This window comes from Sceloporus undulatus, chromosome 11 (genome assembly GCF_019175285.1).
Source record: "Sceloporus undulatus isolate JIND9_A2432 ecotype Alabama chromosome 11, SceUnd_v1.1, whole genome shotgun sequence".
In the NCBI taxonomy this organism is placed as follows: Eukaryota; Metazoa; Chordata; class Lepidosauria; order Squamata; family Phrynosomatidae; genus Sceloporus; species Sceloporus undulatus.
In genome coordinates this window covers 12,037,835-12,064,081 of record NC_056532.1, presented here as the reverse complement: position 1 = coordinate 12,064,081, position 26,247 = coordinate 12,037,835, and the positions used below count along the sequence as shown (strand labels likewise).

At 41.2% G+C, this 26,247-nt stretch overlaps 1 protein-coding gene across 1 annotated transcript in view; it reads right to left on the bottom strand.

The window, feature by feature from the left end:
- The window catches only part of PAFAH1B1 (platelet activating factor acetylhydrolase 1b regulatory subunit 1), a 60,620-nt gene extending 34,760 nt beyond the window's left edge, over positions 1 to 25,860 (bottom strand). The window contains exon 1 of the mRNA XM_042442452.1: positions 25,503 to 25,860. The gene's annotated coding sequence lies outside the window, so the exon portion shown is untranslated. The remainder of the gene's footprint in view (positions 1 to 25,502) is intronic.
- Between the last annotated feature and the right edge of the window lie 387 nt (positions 25,861 to 26,247).

The window sequence follows — 26,247 nt, the reverse complement described above, 5'->3', positions numbered from 1 at the left end:
AAAACTAGAAGATGCTTACTCTTCCACCTTCCTAAACCTATTTTTACGAAGACGCTCATTGTTTACTAGCATTTCTTCGCCTGATGTTTATTCTTAAATCCATTTCAAACAGATCACTACAAAAGTGGTATTAAATGGCATTAAAGAAAAGATGTGCTGTAAAAGATAGCCTTTTAATGCAAACTTTCTTCCTAATAAATATAGAAATCAGTACAGTCGGGGGTCTTAATAGAATTACTGTGGTGCATTAGCTGCTATTTACATGCTAATACCGACTGAGCAAGAGAGAGCAAGGACCCTGACCTTTTGATCTGGTTAAAGCACATTTACTCCACAGGGATGGCTGTCTACACAGGTTTAGTAGGTCAGCCAAGCAGATGGACTGCCTTTCAATTCTGCTATTAATGAAGGGATGGGGAGCACCTCTACAGACAACAGACCTTTAGGGCTGAAGAGCGGGGTATAAATACTGTAAATAATCTTTTTACCCAACAGAACACTTCTCTATGAAGCTCCAGGTCCTCCAGTGAAACTCTTTGTTCAACATCTGTCAGAATTTGACCAAAGAATTATGCTGGAGGACCTACAAATGCTTAGATATGTGTCTTCTCTAGAAACGTCTAGGTTCTCCAACACAATTTTGGGCAGAGTTGCGATGAAGGACTTAGACTCCTAGAGAGAACATATTAATCAAAACTGCAAATAATCAAATTTGCAAAAGTCAAAGCTGTAAATGTGGAGGGTCAACTGTACAGTCCGTCCTTCCCTTACACGGCGGGATCCGGAAAGGATCCCGCCGCGTAAGGTGAATTCCGCCTATGCTCGAGCCCCATTGGAAACAATGGGGCTTGTGCGCGGCGGCGCGGGCAGGGCGGAACAGGCATGCGCGCCCATTCAACTGAATGGGACGCACCGCCCCTTCCACCCCACGGCTTGAGCACGTATGCTCAAGGCCGCGTATGGTGCGGGCGCGCTGTAATTGCTTCTGGCTCGATTGAGAATTATGGCTAATCTATGGGGGGAGCTGCTGCCTTGTGAACTGTTTCGGCAGCATGAAACAATTTAATGTGGAGTTGAGCAAGAGCTACTCAACTGGCTGTCTATGGTGAGCAAAACACCTACTCTCAGATGACCAGAAAAGAAAAAGCGTACATGTATATTCTCCACCTTAAATACACAACTCACACCCTTTGGCCTGCTTAGGTCACAAAGTACTGCTGGGACTGGCAAGATCTGTGAGCTCATAAAAACCCTAAAGGCACCAGATCCCATCTGATCTTGGAAGATAAGCAAAGTCAGCCCTAGTGAGTACAGTGGTACCTCGGGTTACGAAATTAATTCGTTCCGCGGCTAATTTCGTAACCCGAAAAACCTTCGTAACCTGAATTGCCATAGGCGCTAATGGAAAAAAATAGCTCTCTGCTGCCCTCCGGTGGCGGCCTTTCCATTGAAAATAGCGCCGAGGTTTTTTCGTAACCCGAAAAAACCTTCGTAAGCCGAAACAATAAATCCCTATGGGATTTTTTCGTATCCCGAAAAATTCGTAAGCTGGGTAATTCGTATCCCGGGGTACCACTGTACTTGGATGGCAGACTGTCAACTCATACCAGGTGCTGCAGGCTATATTACAGAAGAAGGAACTGGCAAAACCACCTCTGACTATTCCTTGCCTTAAAAGAAAAATCTATGAAATTCATAGGGTCGCCATAAGTCAACAGGTGACTTGAATACACACAAGATTTCAAAAAGTATAGGATGGGTTTGCATTGTCAATTTCTTTCCCAAGTCATTGCGTGGAAAAGTCTGAAATAACTTTTCAACTTCTCAGCATCACAATAAACTCCAGCCACACTTCATGTGTCTCTCAGTCTGCAAACTCTCCTTTCATTATGCATAGCATGCTTCTGAGAAGGAATGCCCTCAACGGGTTTCAAAGAGAATCCACCCAGCTTTCCACAAATCTCCACTTTGCACATTTGTTAGCAAAGATGTATGGGGTTTACAAATGATTCGTTTAATTTATTCCAATTTCAACTGAGCTGTTATACAGGGTCAGAACTTTCTGGAAACTGTTAATTTAGCAACCAGAGAATTCAGAGATTAGTTTTACTTCACAATTTCACCTCCCACTTGAAAGATGTTTTCCCCCCTTAACATAGAACATAATAATATACGAAATAAGCTCTTATTAAAGGTTAGTCCTTGAATGTAACTGCAAATATCAAAGCCATATTGACAGTACTTTATTAAAATTTTTAGCATGACAGCTATGCTTGTGAGAGACTGGCTTGATGTAACTCAATAAATCTTAGCTTTGCTCTGGTATATTTATCTAGCCTGTTTTAGCCTAGCGCATACTTCCATGAACTCACTTAAGTAAAACACCTCCATCCTTCCAAATCTCCGCTGTAGCCACCACTAAAAGGCATTAATGAAATCATGTCTGCCATCATGATGGTAAATATTACTAGTGCCTTTAAACTGTCTGCTTAGATCTTAGAAACATAATTATTTATCACTAATATCATGATACGGGCCGAATATCCCTTATCCAGAATTACTACAAAATCCAAAATTGGCCACTGGGTGATAGAAATGGTGATGCCTTTGCTGGTTCAGTGTACACAAATTTTGTTTCGTGCACCAAATGATTAAAAACTGTGTGTATAAAATTACCTTTGGGCTAGGTGGATAAGGTAGAAGGTCCCATCTCCAAGAAATCTCATTATGTAGGTCTCATCCAACTCTATGATTCTATGTATATACCAATATTCCAAAATCTAGCCCCCAAAAATCCAAAACACTTCTGGTCCCAAGCATTTCAGATAAGGGAGACTCGTCTTGTAATAGCCTTCAACATCTTTCAAGGGACTATGATGTTCTGGATAGGAAAGTGGGGGCCAGGTTGTTTCATTCTGGAGGTATGGTCCAGGAATAGGTAGAAAAATACGAGAAAGGAACAATTAGCTCTGTCAGGAAAGATTTGGCTTCTTCAACCACAGTCTGCATTGGCATCCTAGGGAAGAAACCCTTAGATGCAGAACTATGGCTGGGGGAGGGCAGCCTTGAGCTCCTGAGCTGCCTCTTGAGTTGGCATAGACCCTTGAGTTCCTGAGCAACCATAGCTTGTTTGAGCCATGCATTATAATCTTAAAAAGGCATGACCGCTGAAAAGTTTAATTCCTGTCCTGTTGATTCAAAATGGCCACCTTGTAGGCCTGGTTCAAAATGGCTGCCACTACGTAGGTCCCTTTTGGAAGACGGGGGACAACATTTGCCCTCTTCCAGTCTGCTGGGACTTCTGTCCTCCAGGAGTTCTCAGATTATTGCCAGTAGCTCTGAGATCACTTCTGCCAATTTTTTCAGTACCCTTGGATGGAGATCATCTGGTCCTGGAGACTTAAATTCATTTAGATAAACCAGGTATTCCTGTACTACATCTTTATTTATTCTGTGCTGCATTTCCCCTATTGTGTCCTGTGCTCCATTTTCCTCGGGTTCAGCATTTTTTGCCTTTTCTGAGAAGATTGAGGCAAAGAAGATATTGGCCTGTTACAGACAGCCAAAATAAAGCTGCTTCGAGTCACAGTGGAGGTATGGTGTTTCAATGATGCGTGCATCCTAAGAGTCCAGAAGCCACACCAAAGCCATGCTCCAGTCTGGACCATGGCTTTGGTGCGGCTTCTGGACTCTTAGGATGCATGCATCATTGAAACACCATACCTCCACTGTGACTCGAAGCAGTTTTATTTTGGCTGTCTGTAACAGGCCATTGACTAGTTCTGCCTTTTCCCTGTCCCCTGTTAGCATTTTGCTATCTTCTCCACCCAATGGCTCTACCATTTCCTTCTTCCTTTTACTATGGACATACCCAAAAAAGCCTGAGTTCATTCTGCGCTTTAGCTTTTCTGACTTTATCCCTACATGTGCTCACTATTTGATGGAATTCTTCTTTGGTGACTTCCCCCTTTTTCCATTTCTTTTACACATGCCTTTTAAAACTTAAAGCTCAGGTGGAAGTTCTTTGGTCATCCTCCCTGGTTTCTTGAGACATCTCCCATTTTCCTCCTCACTGGAACTGTTTGAAATTGTGCCTTCAATATCTTTTTCTTTTTTTTTTCTTTTTTCTTTTTTTGAGAAACTCGCACTCAACCTGTAATCTCTTCTCTTTTACTATTCCTGACCCACGGAAACACCCCCAGTATTTCCCAACTGAAATCATCTTTACTAAAGTCTGGAACAGTATCTGACTATGTTTGGCTTTTCCAAGTAGCAAAACCACCTCTGAGTATTCACTGCCTTAAAAAATCCCACGAAACAATACATCTCCAGGCAACACATACACAGACTGAATAAAATCTAATAATGTACTTGATCTCATGATATACTTCTATGCCCAAGAGCAATGAAATCTGGACTTTTTTTCTCCCTCTCCTGCTGCAGCTCTTCATGGAGCCAAGAACTCACTCCAGTCACTTTCCTGATGTGACTTTACAGCACATCTGTAGGATGCATGGGGGGCTGGAAGAGAGCAAGGGACTGTTAATTCTGGCAGAAGGATCAGTGGAAATATCCTTCTGTCATACCACCAATCCTATTATTTTCGTTAATAGGATAGTCCAGGCAATTTTGCAATGTTCCCTTCTCCTCGGCTGAAATAACCTTCTCTGAAAACAGCCCCAAAACATCATAAAAGTGACACTTACATGCCTCAGGAAACACAAATTGGGGGAGGTTCTGGAGTCACTAAAAACAGCATGGACACTGAAGACCTCATTTTCTGAACCTCTGATGCAGCCAATTATTGTGGCAGTATTACACATCACTAGTATAATCCCCATTATAAACCAAGAAGAGGTAACTCCCTTAGTCATACAGACCAAAGGTGCTACAAGATTTTTTAGTATTTGATTTGAAAGGACACTCCTAAGGGAAGATCACTTGCTTAAAATCTTAAATTCAGTTAACAAACATCTAAGTGATATCTCCTTTACGTTGGCAGTGCTGTTCAGCAGCAAAACAAATTGAAAGTTGTAAGCACAATGCAAACATTGAAGATAGCATCAAGTAATAATGCAGCAGTTTGTTGGACTTTTTTGCTCAAATGCAACATCTTATGATTAAGTTCATGCCATTCACTCTAAAAGAGTAAAAAAAGTGTCAAGATTTTTTGAGCCAAAAAAAAAAAAAAACTGCAAAGGAAGACTGGAAGGAAATTGCAGAACTGGAATGTATCCACAAGCCCCAGTCCAGCAACAGTGAGTTAAATAGAGATGATTGCTTCCTGGCATACTATATATATGTTATAACATTACCTAACCTGCCAGCCATGAGGGCTCTCCTGGCCAGTTCATCACATCTCCTTTCCGGTTCCCACACTCCAATACTCATTCATCTGGTTATCTACTCCTCTTGGCTTTAGGCAACATCCTTCCTCCTACCTTTGTTCCCCCAACTACAATAGTTACAAATTGAACTTGTCATCTCATCTTCATAACCACAAAGTTTTGCATTTCTATTGCAATTCTCATACACACAGCCTGCTTGTATAGTCTGTCCCTGGACCCTCCACTACACTCCATGCACCTGAGGAAAAAGATTCAGTGATGTTCTACGAGGTTCTCTCTTTCAGTTAAAGGTGCTGCAAGATTCCTTAGCGTAAAGATTACTAAATGGTCTTGATCTAACGCTTCTCTCCTTCCTCTGTGAGCTTTCTTCTTAAATTCAAGACGCTCCAAAGGAGAACTAGCTCTCCATCAGTAGTACAGTCAATCTCACATTTTTTTAATCTAAGGAACAGAACAGATAAGCATGAAAAAGTGGCTCGAACTTGCATTTTCCAGAAATGGTTCGATACCCCGAAGTCCACACTGTCTGCTCCCAAGGCAGCCCAAATGTGCATGCTTGACCACATGGCCTGCCATCAAGCCACACTGCTAGGTGATATTTTTTGGCCACCTCCCCACCATGCATGAGCACCGATGCACAAACACACCACTGGTGACTGCCTACTGCCTAGGTGCTGTCCCACTGAATGGATGCCCCTTTGATCGGGCATGCAGAAGCACCTGCAATCCTCCAGTGGTAAAGTGTATTGGAGCATCAAACACTGGCAAAGCACAATCATGCCCCAGCAACATACCCCCTTCACCTCATGCCCCCTCTTGGACTATCTGCTTTGTGTATGTTGTGCTCATATCCACTGAAGGTGTCACACTTTTACCTCTTTGCATTGCTGTTTGGGTCTGTCCTTTTAAAATGTGCACCTGCACCAGCGCGTTTATAAGCAACTTTAGAGTTAGGGTTAGGATGGATATCTCCTTCAGAACCGTTCTGGCATCAGGGCGTTTATATGCAGAGTCGGAGGTGCACATTTTCTGGGCTACATTTTCTTTTTGCTCTGGTTTTTAGACCTGGAGTGTGGCGTCAATCTGGTTTCCACCTCAATGTCCCACCATCAAAGCAGGTTGAAGCCACTTTATTTGGCCTGTGTATTTCACCCCTTAGTTTCTCTTTTCAGCTTGGAAAAGGCAAAATAGAATAATAAAATCAGAGTTGGAAGGGACCACAAGGACCATCTACCACAACCTCCTGCCAGTCAGGAATATAGCTAAAGCACTCTTGAGACACAGCTGTCTTAATGTCTGCTTAGAGCCCTCCACCAGCCACCAAGGCAGGCCATTCCACTAATAAACTGTTCTTACCATCTGGAAGTCCTTCCTAATGTTTAGGTGTAATCTCTCTTCTTGCAGTTTGAATTCACTGGTTCATGTTCTAGTTTGTTCCATTTTCTACACAGAGATGGAATATTTGTGAAAATTTTAAAGCCAGGGGCAAGGAGGGGAAAAGGCTATTTTACCTTTTGGAGTAAATTTTTAAAAAATGAAATAGAAGAATACAGAATAGTACTCTTTATAGACTGAAAACCATTTTATACTAGCCAGGGGCTCCAGGTCAACTCAGTTTGGCATCCTTTTGTAGGTCGCTAGAATGAATACCCAGTTCATTTGGGGCATTTAGCTTACGCTTTGTAAACTGCTTACTACATCTGTGAGTGGTATAGAAAATGTACTTGCTAGTTAGAGTTATATTTAGCAACTTCGTACTCTCCTCTTATTACCTTAGGAACATAAAATGTATCATGTATACTTTTGTTTGACATCAAATTTACATGGTTGGTATATTAAAAGTACAATTTGTTCAGAAAATAATTCCATGGTCTTCAACCGTACAGAACACCTGAACTGTAAAGTAACTTCGCTGGTTTTGCCAGTTTATGAAAATCAAGCAAGAAACCAGAATGAACAGATGAAAGCATCAACATCAGGAAAACAAAGCACATCATTTTGATTCCTCTAAAAGTTATCTAAGGCCCCATACAGACAGCTGCTTCAGGTCACTTTGGAGGTATACTATTTAAATGATGCATGCATACTAAGAGTCAGAAGCCGCGCCAAAGCCACGATCCTGTCCTAGGGACTAAAGCGCAGCTTTGGCGCAGCTTCCGGACTCTTAGTACGCATGCAACATTTAAACAGCATATCTCTAAAGTGACCCAAAGCAGTTTTATTTTGGCCTGTCTGTATGAGGCCTAAGACTTTAAATTAATTAGAATGATCTGCTACTGTAGAGCGGTGTTTCTCAAGTTATCTGATGTGCGGAAGAGGAGAGATTTTTCCCCCCTAATGTGCCATGGACCAGTACCATATTCATGCCTGTTGTCTAAAACAGACATTTCTTTCTTGGAAACTCACCACAGACTGGCAGCCAATGGCTTTTGCACTGGCACTGTAGACCATCACTTTTAGTTGCACTGCTGTCTTACACAAGTCTACCTGATACATAATTTATTTATTTTTTAAATAACATGGGGTGAATAAACATATGAACATCTTATCTTTAAAAAATCTTCATAATTCTAAAAGAAAATGTTTAGAGGGAATACTTGGATGACGCCTTCATAAATGAAGGCACAAAACAAAAGGAGAAATCTAGGTAACAAAAGTAAGAAAATGAACTTCAGCAGGGATCAGTGGAAGTTATCAAAAGTGAAATGTATGAATATGGGATGTGTGACATTTGGCTTGAAAGCAGCACATATGAAAAGGATCTAAGTGTCTTAGATCACAAGTTAAAAATGAGTCAACAGTGTGATTGCAGTGGCCAAAAAGCCAATGAATTTCTAGGCTAGGAGCCAGAGTGGTATAGTAGTTTGGGTGCTGGACTAAGCCACTCCAGGAAACCAGATCTGAAATCCTCACTCAGCCATGGAAACCTATAGTAACTGTGTACAAGTCACCCTCTCTCAGCCCAAGAGGCTATTTTCTAATTATTTTTTAAAATTAATTCCTGCGAAGCAATATCAAGGCCATGTAAAACTCCAACATCTAAATACAACCATACCGTTTGGATAAGTTTTTTTGGTTTGGTTTGGTTTTTTACTTAGCTGGGTGGTTTAGATACTTAGATACCTTAAGATGCAGCCCCTTGTAATCTTATATTCTCAATGGTTTAATTTAAGAGTTAGGCATGATTCCTAGCATGTTCTCCAAGCACACAATGTAGTAACCTTGCTGATTCCAGGTCTTGATTCTCGGTCTGTAATAGGATAAGAAAATGAGCACTAGCTATTATTATTATTATTATTATTATTATTATTATATCCCACCTTTCTCCCAACGCAGGGACTCAAACCAGCTATGACACTTTGGATTTTCATAGTAGAAGTACAGCATTTAAAATGCAACCAATTTAATAAACCCACAAATACTGCAAAACATAATAAAATTATGTCCCCATCTTCCTTATACAGTACCGCCCCAAGGGACTACTGATGTAAGAAACATCCAGAAAATACACAGTCCAACTTTAGGATCACAACTGTACAATTATGTATATTTAGCCAGAAATAATACCTGTGAGAGATTCAACTGGAAGTAAATATGCATAGGGTCAGACTCCATGTCGCCTTTACCTTCATCTTCATTGGCAGCAGACTAAGGTGCTCTGCTGCTTTTAAGGGAAGGGAGTTGGTTTTCATGCAGCCACTTATGCCAGAAATTTACACAAGCATTCCTCAACTCAGTGCCTTCAAGATATGTTGGGATTACATCCTCCATTATCCTCAATCAGCCTACCTAAGTGTGATATAGTGGTCAGAACATCAGCCCAGGAACTGAGTTCAAGTCCTCACTGTGTGACCTAAGGCTGATCCATTTCACTCAATCTGACACATGATGAAGAGAGAGAAGAAGAAAGCCACATATGCCACCTTGAAATGATTGGAGGAAATATATAAACATATCAGAATACATATATTTCCTGGATAGCGATTGTGTAACTTGAAATTCTAGCACATAGGATGGTCCCTGGTGGAACATTTCCTTTTTGAAAGTTTCTTCAGAGTCATGCATTGCAATTCTGTTATTTAAAATACATTATTTTTAACACATTAACTTTTTTGGAGTCCGCACAACATAAATGCTGCCACTGAAAAAGCAATTTAAATTAGCAAGTCCATTTCGCTGCACACGGATGGCCATTATAAGTAACATACATAAGTTATAGAGACCTCACTTTCAAGGAATGGCTTGTATTTTTTAATACTGTATATTGTAAACCACTAGGAATCCCAAAGTGGGAGAAAGACGGGATATAAATCTTGGAAATGAATAAAATAATAATAAGGAATATAGGTTAAATGTCACAATTTACAAGCTCCCACTTTATATCACCTTTCACAAGTTACAAATGGGAAGCCATCACAATTTAGGGAGGGAAGGGGATTTGAAGCTCAATTGGCCAAAATGAACATGGAATAGAAAAACACTTTAAATATGAAAGGTCAAGACAATAAGCCAAAAAAAGCTCAAACGGTTAACATTCAATAAATACAAGAACGGTCATTAATTGGAGATGGTATGCTTCTGAATACCAGTTACAATGATAAGTGTGAGAGGCTATTGTATTCATGTCCTGCTTGTGGGTTTCCCAAAGGCATCTGGTTGGCCACTGGATAAAACATGCTATGCAACTACATGGACCCTCAGTCTGCTGTAATACTGTATCTCTAAAGAATGCACATTTAATAAAATGAAGCAGCAAACTTTACAAAACTGAATTTTTTCCCTTAAAGTCATACATTTTCTGTCATGTTAACCACTCGCCCACTACAACTAAGCCACTACTGTAGTGTTTCTGATGTACTCAAGTCCCCATTAAAACACTGAACAAGAACAGCAAGCAACTACTCTGGATGTTTAATGCAATTTTCCCTTTGGCGATCATGAATACAAAGGAATACTTCTTGTTTGTACACATCTTGAAGTATAAAGAGTTCTCTATCCTTAACTGCATGTGTCCTAGTGACGGCACAATCCCTCCCTATCTTTTAAGGCTAACTATCTAAAGCAGACTGATCTGGGGACCATGGAAATATGGGACTTGCTTCAATGTAAACACGAGCAGGACAAAACCTAACAGCTTTTTGAAGTTATATCTACAGTCTCTAAATAATGGGGCATGCTATTTAAAATTCAATAGAATATATATATAAAACTATTCTAGGGTTATTAATATTACAGAGTTAATTGTTACGAAATTACATTCAGATCTGAAGATTGTAAGATCTTAAAAGACAAAATGTTAAGAGCAAAAAAATCCAGTTATGTTTATTTATGGGCCCTAACAGACAGGCCAAAATAAAGCTGCTTCGAGTCACTTTGGAGGTATGCTCTTTAAATGATGCATGCGTCCTAAAAGGTCTGAAGCCACGCCAAAGCCATGCTCCAGTCCTAAGGACTGGAATGCAGCTTTGGCGCAGCTTCTGGCCTCTTAAGATGTGTGTGTCATTTAAACAGCATACCTCCAAAGTGACCTGAAACAGCTTTATTTTGGCCTGTCTGTATGGGGCCTAGATCACCAAAATATGTCCATGAAGATCACACCACTCCCCATACCTTCCTAAGAACCTGTAGGTTAGACAGGTGTGAATTTCTAGAACCATAAATTTTAAGCATTTCATTGTAATCTCTTATCAAGGATTGCTGGTGCCTGTTAAGATTTAAAAGCTACTTGAAATGCCTCACTGCTGACTGCAAAACAAATCACCAGAAGAGGTAAGCCATAAAGGTTAAGATTCAAGATTTTAAAAGTTTAAGTTCTTTCACAGATACTGTAACTGTTTCTGCAATAAACCAAAGAACTTGGCTTATATAGTGGCTCTGCCACATTTGCTGAAGTTAGGGGTGAAGGACCCCATGAATGTGGTGAAACTGCAAATAAAAAAACATACTATTCTTTTTACACAAGAGAACACCTTCTTAGGAATCTCCAACCTCCAATTTAACTCTATGGTTGACCATAGACCAAGTTGGCCATAGAATCATGCTGGAGGACCTACAGATGCCTAGAGAAGTGTTCTCTCTAGGACCTTCTAGGTTCTCCAGAACAATTCTATGGTCAACATCTGGCAGAGTTGCGCGGGAGGACCTAGAGATTCCTAGAGAGAACATATTAATCCAAACCGCAAATAATCAAATCCACAGAAGTCAAAGCCGCAAATGTGGAGGTCCAGCTGTAATTATTAATTAACATAAACAATTTATTTTCTATATTCCATTCTGTTGGCTTTATCTCCTAATATATGCATGTAACCTCTTGGACAAACATTCATAGTCATGATCAGACAATTTTTTAAAGATTGGTTATTTCAAGCAAAAATGTAAATCTTCATTGGACAAGCAGTAGTTGAAATGCAGGTGGGTCACAGTACGTAAGATGCTAACAGACATAAAATGAGGTGTTTTTATTCTTGTTTTCTCCCTCTCTGACATGGGAGAATTCTAATATGGTGTACGTTTGCCATGTGTACTCATTGTATGTTTTTGGATGAGAAGGGCTAACGTCTTAGGAATTCATGTACTGAAGGAACCCTGGTTTCTTCAAGCCATCTATTTCTTTTAATGAACTATTTATTTCACTGGAATTTAAAGGTTGTTGCACTTTGTTGCTGTAACCAAGGGATGGCCACTACATTCCATGCTAGATGCTTCTTCAGTCATTGGGGAGGAAAGTAAATTTTTTCCATATGGATCATAGGAACTGGGGAGTGGCAGTGAAGATGCAATTAGTGATGGCATTGATAACAAATAAGTTTGAATCTATCCCTGCTGCTGAAAAATATGTGCTTAATTATAAGGAGGCATGGTGTGTGGGAGTGTATCTTACTTCAGCATACCTCTTCTGTATTTTCTGCTAGAGAAGAGAGTCCTATTCCTAGAATTGCTGTCTAAAACTACACATAAGTTAAGGTGAGCTTTCTTTGTTTTTAAAGCGGGTGGCTTATTCTCTGAAGATGCCAAAGCCACGGATGCTGGTGAAATGTCAGGAATAAACTCTGCTAGAACAGGGCCACGTAGCCTGAAAAACCCACAAAAAACTATGGATGCCAGCCGTGAAAACCTTTGACTTCACAGATGCCTTATTCTTCACTTCACAGAAATATTGTTCTTCCCAAAGAGGGCTGCCTCGCCATCCCTCAGTTTTGTTGTTGTGTGCCTTCGTGTCGTTTCTGACTTATGGCCCTATCAGGGGTTTTCTTGGCAGGATTTGTCCAAAGGGGGGTTGTTTTTTCCTTCCTCTGAGGTTGAGACAGTATGACCTGATTCACAATGCATCTCCTTTTAATCTCATTTACCTTCCTTGAAGGCTACGAATAGTCCATCCCTATGTTGAATTGACTTTGTGAACGAGTTTTTCTTTGTATATTTTTTAATTCCAGGACTTCCCGTTGAGTATGGGAGAGTTCAAAGAGAATTTCTGCCTAATGTTGTATTTCGTTCTGTATTAAAATTCTAGCTGCGGCATTTCTAAAGTATTCTATGTGGTAGAATTGCTGATATATAACCTTGTATGCTCAGTCAGGGGCATGCTCACTAGCAACAATACTGCCAACATTGCCATTGCTATGGAAAAACAACTCGACAGTTACCTTTTCTCCAAGTACAGTGGTACCTCGGGATACGAAATACCCAGGTTACGAAATTTTCGGGATACGAAAAAATCCCATAGGGAATTATTGTTTCGGGTTACGAATGTTTTTTCGGGTTACGAAAAAACTTTGGGTGCTTTTTTCGGCTTTTTCGCACGGAATCGCGGCTTTTCCCCATTAGCGCCTATGGCAATTCGGCTTACGAAGGCTTTTCGGGTTACGAAAGCGGCCGCGTTACGAATTAATTTCGTAACCCGAGGCACCACTGTATGTTTGCTGAGGAGAGAACAGTGGTTTATAGCTTATTTATATCTGGGTGGTATTTGGAGTGGCTTTGTGCTAGACACAGGTAACCTTTAGCACCAAAATCTTCCATAGACTTGAAGACTTAGCATCCAGCACTGACCTTTCTCCCCATTAGGGTTACAAATACATAACAACACACATTGTTAATACAGGTGGTTTCCCTTTTGCACTTGAAAGCATTGCACACATAATAATTTATCATTTCTTAAATCATAAAAAAGCAACTGGAAAGTAAAAGAAACCAGCTAGCTGTTGCAAAGACAAGCCTTGTGGATTAGCAAGCTAAAGTGCCACTGGAAGGGTTGCTCCTGCTTTAAACCTTGCATCCCATTGGTGTTACATTGATATTAAACCATATTTACTCACTGCACCAAGTTGCATATTCTCTATAATATTCCCTATGATTATATACCTAGGATTTACTCAAAGATATATGCCTCAGGAGTCATACCTGCACATTAAGCCTGTGTTTATCTTATATAACCAAGGGGGGGCAAGGGGGAGCAAGGGGGGACAATTGTCTATAGAAGCCTCAGAAACATGCATTTATATTAACATTTTTTAAAAAATCAGCAGATTTTTGCGTGTCCTCCATATTTTATTTAACAAGTGTCCTCCATTTTAAATTTTTGTCCTACATTTGTCCTGGTTTATTTATTTAATTTTTTAAAAAATTATTTCATTATTTTTGGGGGGTTTCGGCCCCCCAAGTTGTCTGAGGGACAGCAACCCGGCCCCCGGGTCAAAAAGGTTGCCTACCCCTGCCTTAAGAGCTCAGTTTAAAAGAAATGCACCTTTTAAATGGTCTTATTAGCCATCGCTGACACCATCCAATTTGATTCTGCTTATCAAATATGCTGAAATGCTTAACTGTGCCACTTACTTCCCCCCCCCCTCAAAAAAGCTGTAAGAATTTTAGTAGAAAATCTAATACATGTATTATTACTATTAATTATATAAAATATCTTGTTTAAAATGGAATATCATCTTAATCCAAAACCTATTAGAAATTTGCAATTTTTGGTATCTCAAAAGTGATTTAACAATGAATTGTTAAATCGTTATTTTTATGTGCATGTGAACAAAGCCTGAGTGACTGAGTTTCAGCATTAAACACAATATTCTGTGTATCCTGTTTTATAATCAGGGCTTTTCTATTGGACATAGACATTAGGGACACACTGAAGAAATCATCCAGTTTGAAACCGCTTTAACTGCCTGGGCTCAAGGCTAGGGAATTCCGGGCACTGTAGTTTTGTGAGAGATTTAGCCTTCTCTGTCATAGAGCTCTGGTGCCATAATAAACTACAATTCCCAGGATTCCCTTCTACTGTGTTTTGGACCCTAGCCTCCAATCTGTTACTACAGATTCTGATATGAATCTGATCTTGTGCTCCTATTATCCCCTCCAAATATTCTGAGTTTGTGGTGTGTGTGTCCAGTTCTTAACTATTGGTATTTATGACTACCACAAAGCAGTCACTTCGATCTCACAGAATAGCTTTCGTCCAACAACTACAGACTCTAGGCCTGAAAAAGAGTTCTTACTTCTTATACTTACTCAGGAGATACATAACATACCACTGTTAAGCCCAGTTGGTTCAATGGGATTTTATTTCAACTATGTGTGCACAATACTGCTCACTAGCTTTTGAATTTGAGTATATAATACAGTGGTGCCTCGGGTTACGAAATTAATTCGTAACACGGCCGCTTTCGTAACCCGAAAAGCCTTCGTAAGCCGAATTGCCATAGGCGCTAATGGGGAAAAGCCGCGATTCCGTGCGAAAAAGCCGAAAAAAGCACCAAAAGTTTTTTTCGTAACCCGAAACAATAATTCCCTATGGGATTTTTTCGTATCCCGAAAATTTCGTAACCTGGGTATTTCGTATCCCGAGGTACCACTGTACCGCATCCTAAAGCTTATTATTTGAGTCTGTGTGTAGCTGTTTGACTATGACTCTGAAGTCCAGGGTTCGAATCCCTGCTCGGCCATGGAAACTCATTGGGTGACCTTACGCAAGTCACACTCTCTCATCCTCTGAGGATGGAAATGGCAAACCCCCTCTGAAGAAACTTGCCAAGAAAACCTCATGACAGGTTTGCCTTAGGGTTGCCAGAAGCCAGAAGCAACTTGAAAGCACACAACAACAACAGACAAATAGAAATCTACCTTGGCTTGGGGAAGTACAACAGACACATGAGCAACGTGGCCAAAGCTTTTGGATGCTTAGCCAATAAAGGTTCAGTCATTCAGCAACTATTACTTAATGACTATTTTATATTTACATTTAGATTTAATGTTATACAGTACATTAAAGGTTAGAGCAAACAGTTGGTACCTATGCTTATTCGAAAATGAATTCCCAAGAGGAAACATGATTTAAATTGGTTATTTACATTGGTTTATACAGAAACAACCCACACTAACCAACAATACAGCTCACATAGTTGTATTGTAGGAATGCTCAGAGCCATAGACCAGTGACACTTAAGACACTAGTTCCCAAACTTTGGTCCTCCAGATGTTTTGGATTCAGCTCCCAGAATTCCTGACAGACAGCCAAGCTGGTTGAGGCTTCTGGGAGTTGAAGTCCCAAACACCTAGAGGACCAAAGTTTGGAACCAGTGTCTTAAGAGAACCATGTGATCCCAATCTCTGATGCAGATAGATGCCATCCATACCTTGGATAAAGATTTCTAGTTGTGCGATTATTTTGTATTTGAGCAATCCTAACATTACACACCAAGTCTGTCAAACTAAAAATAAGCTTTTAATTTGATTCTTACAGAGAGAAGACAGTTGACTATGCCAAGCGCAACGTGAGTCCGATAATGGCTCCTCTGGAACCTCACTTTAATAAGAAACATTAGTGCTTAGCCATCAGTAATGAATACTAAAGACTTGCCCAGCCAGGATTGCTGCAAAACAACACCCAGAAAAGTAGTTCATATCTATAGTCTTCATCAAACATTACATTAATCTGTTTAAACCACAATATTCCATGATTACAAAAATAGTAATGAAACTTTATCACATGGATATCTCAAGGCTAGCTAAATACTGTCTCGCTGACAGAAGCAGGAGTCTGGTTATGACCGCTGGCCTCCAAGGTAACAAGACAAGCATGTTCTTTTGCATTTTGTATTTTCTGACTTTCCGTTATGGTTCATTCAAATCATGACAGAAATTATTCCTAGCCACCTTTCATTTATCCTTGCATAAAGATTGTCAGTTTAGCCTATGTGCAATTCTGCCTATAGATTTTAAATATACAGTGTTCAAATGATCCTACTCAGTTTCGAAAGGTTCAGGAAAACACAGATGATATGCAGCTGGCCTTCCTCCAGTTGCGGCTTTGACTTTTGCAGCTCTGATTGCTTGTGGATTTGATTAATATGTTCGCTCTAGGAATCTCGAGGTCCTCCAGAGAATTTCTGCTGGAAGGTGACCAGAGTTGCACTGGGGGACCTAGAGAAGACTCTTCTCTAGGCATCTATAGGTCCTCCAGCATGAGTCTATGGTCAAATTCTGGCAGATTTTGACCACAGAGTTTGGCTGGAGGACCTAGAGATGACTAGAGAGGTGTTCTCTGAGGTTTAAAAACCTGGGGTTTTGTTATTTACGGCCCCTAACGCCAGCAAATATGGAGGGCCCACTGTATATCCCTCTCTCATTCTACCTTCACAACCATCTTAGAGACACTCTAACAAATGGTCAACCTCCAATGGCCTCATAGTTGAGCAGGGATCCGAATCTGGCCTCCCACACTCTCACTGGAGTAATAGTTATTATTTGGTAAAGAGAGAACTCAATCCACATTTCAAAATCATTCCAGAAGATCAAAGCTTTTAACAGAACAATAAAAATGTTATTATCCTCTTTTAGAACAACCAGCAGAAATCTTTAACAAGTAAAAAACTAAAAAGGTTCTGAGTTGTACACTATGAAAAGGCAACCTTTATTAGAAGTATTCATACCACAGTCCCAATCTGATATGCATACCAATGAAAACCCCAGTAAACCACCATGGGAATCCATGTCAAATGGCATATTTGCCAAATCATGCTACGCACGACACAGATATTAGAGAATAAGTCAACTAATCCAGAAGGAGAATAGACTGAAGAATGCATGATGAAAAAAGGCTAAGGACCATACTGGTTTTGAGCCTCCACAAAAGAGACTCAAGACCAGTATGATCCTTTTTTTCACTATTTTTACTATTCTACATAGATCATGAACTATTATGTATGAGAGATAGAATTCAAAGATATAGCTTGTTAGTCTGTAGAATCAGTACACAGAGAGATCTTGTAGCACCTTTGAGACTAACTGAAAGAAAAATTGGCAGCATGAGCTTTCATAGACTTTAGTCTACTTCCTCAGATGCATTTGGTTGAGTGGAAGCCAGGTACAGACATATACAGTATATGCCAGTGGCATATATATGACTGCACCTGGCTTCTACTCCATCAAATACAGCTGAGGAAGTAGACCTAAGTCTATGAAAGCTCATGCTGCCATTTTCTTTCTTTCAGTTAATCTCAAAGGTGCTACAAGGGCTCTCTATGTATGAAAGGCTAGAGCCCCAGTGAATACAACAAGGCTTATTCCCAGATAGCATTATTCAAAGCATCAAGTTTAACTACATACCTCTTCTGCTACATTATGAAGCTATTTAAGGTACATTTCACAAGTAAATGAGTGGGAACAACACAAGGTAATAGTGCCATAGAGCAAACAGATGTTTATAAAAGGTTAAAGACATGAAACAGGTATTCTTTCACTAAAGATGTTGTTCTACAGTGGGGCATAAGTATATATGACCCAGGACTGCAATTGTCTACCCCTTACATACACACAAGTGCATCTGTTAATGCTAGTCCGCTTAGGACAACTACAACCTTTGTTCTGCGCTTGCCATGTGTCACTATCACAGATTATCTACCTAAGTACTTTACAAAGTAGAAAGGTTCCAACTCTGACCACACTGAATGTGAGCAGGATATTAAAGATGTCCAAAAGGTTATTAATGCAATCAATCTACGTTATATGGCAATCAAAGAATATAATATAATTATTTTGAGATAAAAAAGTCAAAGCAACAAACATGAAGCAGCAATTCCTAATAAAAAAGGGGTGCATATTTAATTTACTCACCTCTACTTTGAGTACAACTATCTATAAAGGCATTCAAATCTTTCTGAGTCCTGGACTACAGCAAAAAGCAACATGTGTGGTGGCACTGTAGTTCAAGCACAAGTATATTGAATACCTTGCCACGGACTTCACTACACGTTTAAACATGAAATACAACTGGATGTCCTTCAACAAGGCCAGAGGATAGATGGTGTAACCAAGCCTCATGTAGGACACTAAAGAAAAATAGATCGGTAATTTGGCAATGGATCTTGGAGTTGGAGGGAACAAGAGGCTGATGTGATAGACCATGTTCTGATGTTCCAACAGCAATACATGATATTGAACACAAAACACATGATGGGAAATTATACAAAGAATGCCACACAAAGTATAAGATACAACTTATAAGCAATTGCTATAAGGTAAGGCGAGGGAAGACTTTTCTGAATGGATCCATTATACTACCAATCTTTTCTTTCCAAACATACATTGCCTTCCTATATCCAACACAGTGTCAACTCAAACCTCAAGGTCAATCTGTCCGGATGAATTAAAGTTGTAGAGTCCTCTTTGATATTGGCACCTTAACAACTAAGCCCTCCTTGGTCTGAAGAAATGGAGGAAACAAAGATCAGAAGACACACTGCACAAGAGATTCTGCAAATCACGAACGAACAGTTTAAATTTGCACCCTACTATGATAAGAATCAAATTATTGTGCTTTGTCTGATACAATCTATGTATTTCTACCCTACTTAAGGATTGGATTTGCCATGACAAAGATGGAATTTCAATGAGAATGCTGCCATCCTTCATTAGATAAGTGTGGGGAAGAAGGAAACATCATGTTTACCATTTTGCCAAAGGATTTCCCACATCCTTTGTCCGGCATTTCTACCATGCTCCTAAAATACATGAAAGGGAACAATTAGCAAACAGAACTAAAACATTTATCGTCTGACAACTGAAGCGCCACACTAAATTTGATCACACTGGGGAGGGAGAGGCCGATAGTGAATGCAAGGTAGCTGCAGAAACCTACATTCATCCACAATACGTAAATCTGGCATGTACTATTTGTATAAATACCCCACATAGTTGTATCGAGATTTTTCACTTAAACCAATTCTCTCAAAATAAAAACCGACAAATAAAAATCAATCCACGCTGGAGAAAGATAATAAGACAAAACAAAATGCCTTTGCTTTCAAGCAATGACTAGTCACTTTACTGCTAGACGAATCGAGATCCCACCCTGCAGCAGGGAAAAAAATACACACAAGAACATTGCATTTGCTTGATTTCTGCACCACTAGACTCCTCCCTACAGAAGAGACTTCATTGTTACTGCAATTACTATTCCCTTCACCCTGGTAAAAAAAAAACACACAAGCAGAAGGGGGGGTTACTATGTAAAGGGCAATCTAGCAGTTTCACAGCTTCTGCTTTACTCCACCCTGATTCTTCTCTCCTCAATGGCTGTACTTGCCCACCGTAAACAGTATCCAGCCGAACAAGAGCATGCAGCAACATCCGCGACAAACTAGGCATCTCTGGCAAAGGCTTTTGTTAAAAGTGCCTTCTTTGTTCAGCATCACGATTCGTTCCTGAGATGCTCAGAACCAATCTGGAATATTTTTATGTATTTAAAAAGACTCCCTCCCCGCCCCCACCAGACAAAAGGCAGTTCAATAGTGCATAAATACTTAATAAATAATAAATCAATACCATTTCACCCCTTCCCCCTATAAACAGATCCTCATGCATTCTACGAATGACATTTGCAAGTGGCAAGATGTTTCAAAATTGGCAAAATAAAACCCCAAATAGATAAATAGGTTACTGTCGCTAAAGACATCTCACTATTATCCCCCCCTCCCCCCGGAGTGATGCTCAAGCTGCCTTAATACATCATTTAGTAACCAAATGTTCACTGGCTAGAAAATACATTTGACTCTGCAACAAACAAGCCCTACTGCAGCACCATCGGGACAGTTGTTTAAATCGCTTCTACCAAGACAAACGGGGTGGGATGTTACAAAGGATGGGTACAGCATCTTCCGCCGACAATACTCCTCTGTGAAAACAAGCAAGCCGCCCCCAACTTTTTCATTAAGGTGACAGAAGAGACTCTGCAAAACCAAAGGCTTCCGATAAAAGATGCACTTTTTCAACAAACACCGTAATGAGGGTATCTTTAGTATTTTACTTTATCCGCCTTACACATAAAAGGGGGAAAAAGAAAGGTCTATGCTTCCAGCAACAAGGAGGTAACCCCCAGGTCGAATTTTATCTTCAGTCCCTTCATCTTCCATCGCGTTTGCCTCCTCCCATTTTTGCTGCAGCTTGCTTTGAAGGTCTAAGCCATCTCCTATCAATGCTTTTTCTCTTACTCACACTGCAGGGAGGCGGGTGAGAAAAGGGCCTCTTCGACAGAAGACCAGATTAGAGTTGCCAGACACCTCTCTGTTTTCATGTCCACAGGTCCCTTATTTTAGTGATCCAAATCCCTTCAGCTTTGTCATTTGTTTGTTTTACCAAACAGCTGGGCCACCTTGCCACACATTTATGGTAAAGAAGAAGGAAATACAACAAAACCCTAACAGCAGCATAAGGGAAATAGGATCTACAATACAGGAGCTGAAATACAAGGTTCAAGATACGGTCTCAGTCTTGACTTCTTTAATTCTAGGCCTTCATGAAGGCCATTATTACCATCACCTCCTCCACTCTTATTTCTTGCTAGGTCACCAGAAGAAAACCACATTAGGGAATGCAGATGGTCAAGTAAGAGCAGCAGGGATAAAATATGAAGGAGAGGAGCTAAAATTCTAGGCCTGGGAGACAAAGCTTACAGGGAAACTATGCTGGAAATGTAACAAATCTATACAGAGGTGGGGAGTAGGCAGGCATGAACAGATTATGGGTGGCAAAAATAAGTACTACTAGGAGCGGAAGAGGCAGAGAAACCTAATTGTATGATATGGGGATCCTGAATCTGGTTGTGTGGGATTTACAGAAGGCTGTAGCCACATAACAGAGGCTACAACAAAAGTAATATAGATATTCCAGTTTCAGCAAGCTGGAAGAATGGGCTCACAGTTATGATGGGGGTCCCTTTTGACAAGCAAACAGAGGCTTGTGTGTTGCTGCAGGAAACAACCTTCTGGATGCTAGCAGCTAAAACAGCAAGGACTAGTGGAAGGGAAAAGAAACTGGACCGGAGAGCAAAAAGGCCTTTAGAAAAGCAGTACTAGAGTGACAAAGCAAATAAATGGAGGGGGAATGAAAGAACGAGCAACAGAGGCTGCTGAGAGAGGCTTTGGAGGTGGAAGGGAGAGGTACTGACAAATTAGGCTGAAAACAGATGGCTGGAGGATGAGGGGAATATGAAAAGCAAAGGAAAGATGGAAGGACAGAAGGTGACTGACCTAGTAAACCACGCAGAGGAAAAAAATGCTGAGGTGAGAGGAATGGAAAAATGCAGCAGATGAGGGAATCAAGAAGCTATGGCAGAATCCAGAGGCTGAAGAAATATGGGAGGCATGAGTTAGGATCCATTAGGGCTGAAGCAGAGAAGGATGCTAAGAATCCAGAGAGCAGGTATAAGATCACCTCCCTTCTTTCTTTCCTACAGAAAATTATTTAATGGGCATGTGACAGGTTCTCCATTAAAAACAATGACAGGAGGAGTGTTGCATGTGAAGTGAGGGCATCTACATGAGCAGACAGACTAGATGCGGAAACAACAGGCCCTATCCTCCTCATTACAAAGAGTCATTTGTGCCTCATATCACACACCCTTCAAGGGAAGAGAAGCAGGAAGGGAAAGGCTATTTCACATGCCATTAGACTAAGGTTAGAAGTGTCACCTATCAGAGGGGTGTGGATGGGAAGAAACAAGGGGCAGTTACACTCCCATTAGGAAGGGTGGCTCTTAAATGGGGGAGGCAGGATGAAAGAGAGAATCATCTTTATCCCATTAGACTGAGAAAGGGTCATCTGCCAGAGAAAAGTGTTATGTGAATGTTAAAAGGGGTAATCATACCCCTCGACATACCACAGAAAGACCCAAAAGGGGAAGGAGGCAGATACTGTATAACCTATTTTGAAAAGAGGTGGAGATGGATGAGGAGGGGGACCCTAACTGTGTGAAGGATGGGGATGGAGGTACAGGGAAGAAGAGGGCAGGGAGGAGAATAAATGTGTGCGAAGAGGAAATGCTGGACCATGTGCTTGAACAACAGAAGCTGCATGAAGGAGACAAAATGTTTTGAAGTGTGTGTGTGTGTGTGTGTGTGTATGAGGGAAGGTGGGCACAATGCATGTGGGTGGAAAACAGGTGGGGAAGGAAGGAAGAAAGGAAGGAAGGGATGTTGAGTGAGAAAGGAGGAAAAGCAGCTCCATCTTTCCCAAAGGTATCCACCTCCTCCACTTTTCTCACCTTGTCATGGATGGAGAAAAATAAATAAAAGGCATGGAGTGGGGGGAAGGAAAGAGATAAATGAGGCATTATTTATTATTATTACTTATTGTTACTGTTGTTATGGGGGAATCTATTCCTTATAAACAGACCATCCATTCTCTGTCTCACCTCTTTCTTTAAAAAAAAGAATGAAATCTTGTCTCTGCCATAGTGTCTGTTCTGGGGAAAAATAAAATGGTTGTGGCAGATTATAATATATACACACACACACAGGAGAGAGAGAGAGAGAGAGAGAGAGAGAGAGTCTTTAGTATTCTCTGGGGTTTGGATCAAGGACCCCCATAGAAACCAAAACCTGTGGATGCTGAAGTCCCATGAAAAACAATGGCATAGCAAAATGGTATCCTTGTTTTTAATGGGACTTCAGCATCCACAGATTTTGGTGCCCATGGGGTCTTGGATCCCTTATATAAAATGGCAAAATCAAGATATGCTATTTGGAATTTGTACCTTTCTGGAATATTTTCAAGCTGTGGATTCTTGAATCCATGGATTTAAAAAATCCATAGATGTGGAGGCCTGACTAAATAGGTGATTCAAAAAGAATGGTGTAAAAACCAAATAAGAACAGTTTGAGTTTTGCACCATTCTTTTTGAATCATCCATATCTATAGATATAGATATCTAGAGAGAGAGAGATATCCATGGAGAAACAAAACCTCTGAACGTGGAGGATTGGCTGTAGGTGCATATATCTATATATAAATACAGATATATACATACAGTTGGCCCTCCACATCCACAGATTTTTCCTCCTCTGGATCTAAGCATCCACAGCTTAAAGATATTTTTTAAAAAGCTGTAAATTCCCACTAGCGAACCTGGATTTTGCCATTTTAGACAAGGGACACCGCTTCACTATGTTGTGGCATTCAATAGGACTCCTTGAATCAGCCTGTATATATAAAAAGAAAAGAAGAATGAATGAGAATAAGCTATCTACAAATATACAAATATATATATTTGCAGTCTATATATATGTATATGTGTGTATGTGTATGTATATATATATGCAGTGTGCAAATATGTAGATAAAATATATATTTGAAGTCTGCAAATACATAGATAAACACACACATATATATATATTTGCAGTCTGCAAATGTATACATTTTATATATAAATAAATATAAATGGTCTACAAATATATGTGTCTATATATGTGTGTAAGGAAAACAGGGGAGACATGGCGGGGAGGAACCCCTTCCCACCATAATGATGATGATAATGATGATGGGGGGTCATAAAGTGTCATCTCCTCATTCCCCCCCCCCATCTCTCACAATATGAATACAGTATCCTTCTTTCATTCCTCCTCCTTCTTCTTCTTGTCCCTTCCTCTCTCTCAATATCACTATCTCTCTCTAAATACCCCTCCCTCCCTCCTTTTTCTTCTCCTTCTTCCTCCCTTCCCTCTCAATATCCTTCTCAATCAATATCTCTCAGTCTCAATAGTCCTCCTTCATCCCTCCTTTTTCATCTCCTTCCTCTCCCTCCCTCTCAATACCAACATCTGTATCTCAATCTCCCTTCTTCCTCCCTTTTCTTCTCCTTCTTCCTCTCCCTCCCCGTCTCTCAATATCAATATTCCTCCCCATCCCTCCTCCCCCTCTCTCAATATCACCAATATCTCTCAATATCTCCTTCAATATCATCCTTCCTTCCTCCTCCTTTTTCTTCTCCTTCTTCCTCTCTCTCTCAATATCCTTCTCAATCAATATCTCAGTCTCTCTCAATATCCATATCCCTCCTTCCTCCTATTTCTTCTCTTTCTTCCTCGCCCTTCCTCACTCAATTATCCCTCTCTCTCAATATCACTATCAATATATTTCTCAGTATCAATATCCCTCCCTCTTTTTTCTCCTCCTCCTCCCTCTCAATATCAATCTCTCTCTCTCTCTCTCTCTCTCTCAATATTAACATCCCTCCCTCCTTTTCCTTCTTCTTCCTCTCTCTCTGTCAATCCCTCAATCTGAATATCCCTCTCTCCTCCTCTTCCTTTCTCCCCTCCCCTCTCTCAATAGCTCCCTCAATATCAATCTCCTTTCTTCCTCCTCCTTTTTCTTCTCCTTCTTCCTCCCTCTCTCAATATCCTTCTCAGTCAATATCAATATTTCTCAATCTCAACATCCCTCCTTCCACCCTCTTTTTTCTTCTCCTTCTTCCTCTCTCCCAATATCCCTCTCTATCAATCTGTGTCTCAATATCAACATCCCTTCCCTCTCTCCTTTCTCTTTTCCTTCCTCCCTCCCTTCCTTCCCTCCCTCTCTCTCTCTCTCTCCCAATATCCCTCTCTATCAATCCCTTCCCTCTCTCCTTTCTCTCCTCCTTCCTTCCTTCCTTCCTTCCTCCCTCTCTCAATATCAACGGGCGCGGCGGCCATTTTGAGAGCGAGCTGGGAACGAAGCGAGGAGGGGAGGAAGTAGGAGGAGGAGGGAGCCGTGGCCGTCGGTGACTCCTCATCCTCCGGGGCCTCCTTCCTTCCTTCCTTCCCTCCTTCCTTGGACCCCCCCCAAACCCCCCAACCATGGAGTCCCCCAGAGCCCTGCTGGGACCGAAAGAGCCGGTCTTACCGGCGGCGCTGCTGCTGCTTAGAGGCCGCTCCCATTCACCGTTTCCTGAGCCTCGGAGCGGAGAAAGGAGGAGGCGAAGGCGGCGGCGGAGGAGGAGGAGGAGGAGGGGGCCCCGAAAGAAGATGGAGGCGGAGGAAGGGTGGGGCGGAGGCAGAGGCAGCGACGGAGGCGGCGCTCCTCCTCCTCTCCTCTCCTCTCTTTCTGGGGCTTCTCCTTCAACGGAGGCCCGCTCTGCTCAGGAAGGAAGGGAAGGAGAAAGGCGAGGAAATGGAGGAAGAGGAGAAAGGAGCGAGGAATAGCAGCCGCCGCCGCCTCAGGGCCCGGTCCGAGCACTGCGCATGCGCGGGCAGGAAGGGAGGGAGGAGGAGGAGGCCGGAGACCATCTTGGGGGAAGGACAAAGATGGCCGCTTCCCGGCATGCACCGCGCGCGCTCAGCGACGACGAGGCCTGGACTCGACTCCCGGCATGCACCGCGCGCTGCTGAGGGGAAGGCTGCTCTAGGCTCACCCTTCCCTCGCAAAAAACAAATACATTTTTATTATTATTATTATTATTATTATTTACTCTAGAGTACTCTACTCCCTTTCTCCACTCATAATGAGCTACCCATATTAACGCGCTACATTCTTAATTCTAGTCTTAACTGCTCTGGCCGCCCCCCGTTGCATTTTGGGACTTGTAGTCCAGCGAGACCTCCTGACGCAATTCTCTTTCTGGCTGAAAATTCTAATACTGTAGAGGGAT